Genomic DNA, 2,184 nt, shown 5'->3' with positions numbered 1-2,184 from the left:
AGTAGTGCATTGAAAGCTGTGAGGACTTGCATTTTTATCATTTTCCGGACGTGTTGGCATTCATACATTTTATTTTATTGTCGAAAATTATAATTTATTTTGCAAATGTGTTTAATTTTAATTAAATGTCATTTGTTTATTTCATAAAGGGTATTATGGACTTTTTGTTTTACAAATGGCATATATGCTATTTAATTATTTTACAAAGGGCAAAGTTGAATTTTATTAGGCAAATGACATAATTGACATTTAGAAATAATGGGAGGACTTTTTGGTCATTTTGCTTGGTCTTGCATTTGACTAATTGTGAGCTTAACACATGGGGGTTCACATGGCCACATATTGTGTGTGTGTGTGATGACTTGTGTATTGCATTGAGGGGGGATAGACATAAAAACAATTCAGCAGAAACCAATTTCGTGCATTTGGCTTCTTCTTTATAGTCACTTTTATATTGCTCCATTTGAGGTCTTTGTGTTAGGAATTTGAGAGGTGTGTGTGAATGAAAAAGGTTCCTAAGGGAGAGAGAGCTTCCTTGTGGTTAAGAGTTGTGCACAGTTTATTAATTTTGGGCTGTCAAAAAGGGTGTCGAGAGAAGAGGTGCGGGTGTATTTTATAAAGGAAAGTGTTCTTCACCTTCTAGTTGCAGATTTTGATCCATTTTTGGTGCGGTTTTGAATTGTTTAGCAAGTGTTCAAGCTTCCCTTGAGGTAGGATTGTCTAACCCTCAATTCCTTTGCCTTTAGTGAGTTGATTTCTTTCAAATTTTTAGTTGCAAAATGTATACAAACAAAACTGAAATTCTGTGCTACTGAGACTTAATTACATGCTACTGTTTTGCTCAAAATCATGTAAATTCATAATTTATCTTTTAGAGATGATTTGATATTATGATAATATAGTCAATTAACTTTCATTGAGAATTGGTTTCACTTAAATTGGTTGAGAAATGAATTTATTATGAATTTTTGAAGTTAGAATGTTCTTGTTGGAAATTCTGGGTTGGGGCAGTTTCTATCTGAGTCTTTCTTATCAAACCTGCTTTAAATGGTAAGGTATTTTGGTAAAATAAAATTTTATCTTGAAAATATAGTCTTTGAAATTTCAGTGGCCTTTGGATTCACTCAATTTGGATGAAAATTGAATTTACTATGAATTTTTGAAGATAGAAGCTACAGGCTGGAAATCAGTTTCTGACAGATTTTTATTTCGAATTTGTGGATCAAAACTGTTCCAATTGGGAAGGGATTTTGTTAAACTAAATTGACACTCTCAAAGTACATTGTTTAAGCTTTCATTAGGCTTTGGAATCACTAAATTTGACTTAGAATTGAATTTGTTATGAATTTTCAAAGACGGAAGTAACATGCTGCGTATAAACTGATTTGTTGTTTTGGAAACTTTGGGACATGACACAATTGTGCAGTCATCTTGCATGGTCATGGGGTTAAGGTTAGAATGGAAAAGGAAGTGAGAGCATCTCATTAAAATGGTTTTGAAAACCTAATTACAGGGAGGTGCCTTGTATCCGTGGGTTAGGGAATTGAATCAATGATTTTAAAACCGGACAAGGAGTTGCCTCGTCTGTGCAGTTAATGGGAATCCAGAGGAGACGTAGGGAGTGGCTCTACGCGTAGTTGTGTCACTAGAGCCCCAAAATGATCATAAGGAGTGGCCTTGTATCAGGGATAGATGACTAACTCTCTTCTCGTGGTACTGGGGAGCAGCCCTGGGCGGATTGCATTAATTTTTTGTGATGGAAATGGGATTTTGGGAAGTGAGAGGTGTCAGTGACATTAACATTGGCATTGGCATTGCATGACACTTCATTTTATTATCTCATATGATATGTTACTTTCCCGAGCCTGTATGACCCCTTTATTTTTTATCCGTTCTTTGTTTGGATTCACAGAGGTATTAAGGAGCGCGCTTTAGGCACTCATTCCTATTTTATTCAAATCTTTTCAGGTCATAGCATGGATGGTGTGGAGGGTGTTCCTCCTCAGCTGTAGACAGAGTCGGGGCTGGTGTTGTTGTGTTTTATTCTGTATAATAGACTATGTTTTGTATTATATTTTTTTTTAGAGTATTTTTGGCATGTAATAAATGTTATTTCGAGTTTTAAAACTTTAATGTTGTAATATGTGCATCTTATCTATTTATTTTCAGTCTTGATTTTGTAAA

At 34.8% G+C, this 2,184-nt stretch overlaps 1 long non-coding RNA gene across 1 annotated transcript; it reads left to right on the top strand.

The window, feature by feature from the left end:
* The first annotated feature begins 391 nt into the window (after positions 1-391).
* LOC132310078 (uncharacterized) lies at positions 392-2,184 on the top strand. Its single transcript, XR_009482552.1, has 2 exons — positions 392-710; positions 1,969-2,184. It is a non-coding gene; the product is annotated as an uncharacterized LOC132310078 (long non-coding RNA).

This window comes from Cornus florida, unplaced genomic scaffold, assembly GCF_030987335.1.
Source record: "Cornus florida cultivar Cherokee Brave unplaced genomic scaffold, ASM3098733v1 CherokeeBrave_3.0.0_Hap2_Chr05, whole genome shotgun sequence".
In the NCBI taxonomy this organism is placed as follows: domain Eukaryota; kingdom Viridiplantae; phylum Streptophyta; class Magnoliopsida; order Cornales; family Cornaceae; genus Cornus; species Cornus florida.
The sequence above is the reverse complement of the archived record's forward strand: the minus strand, read 5'-3'. Positions and strand labels throughout refer to the sequence as shown.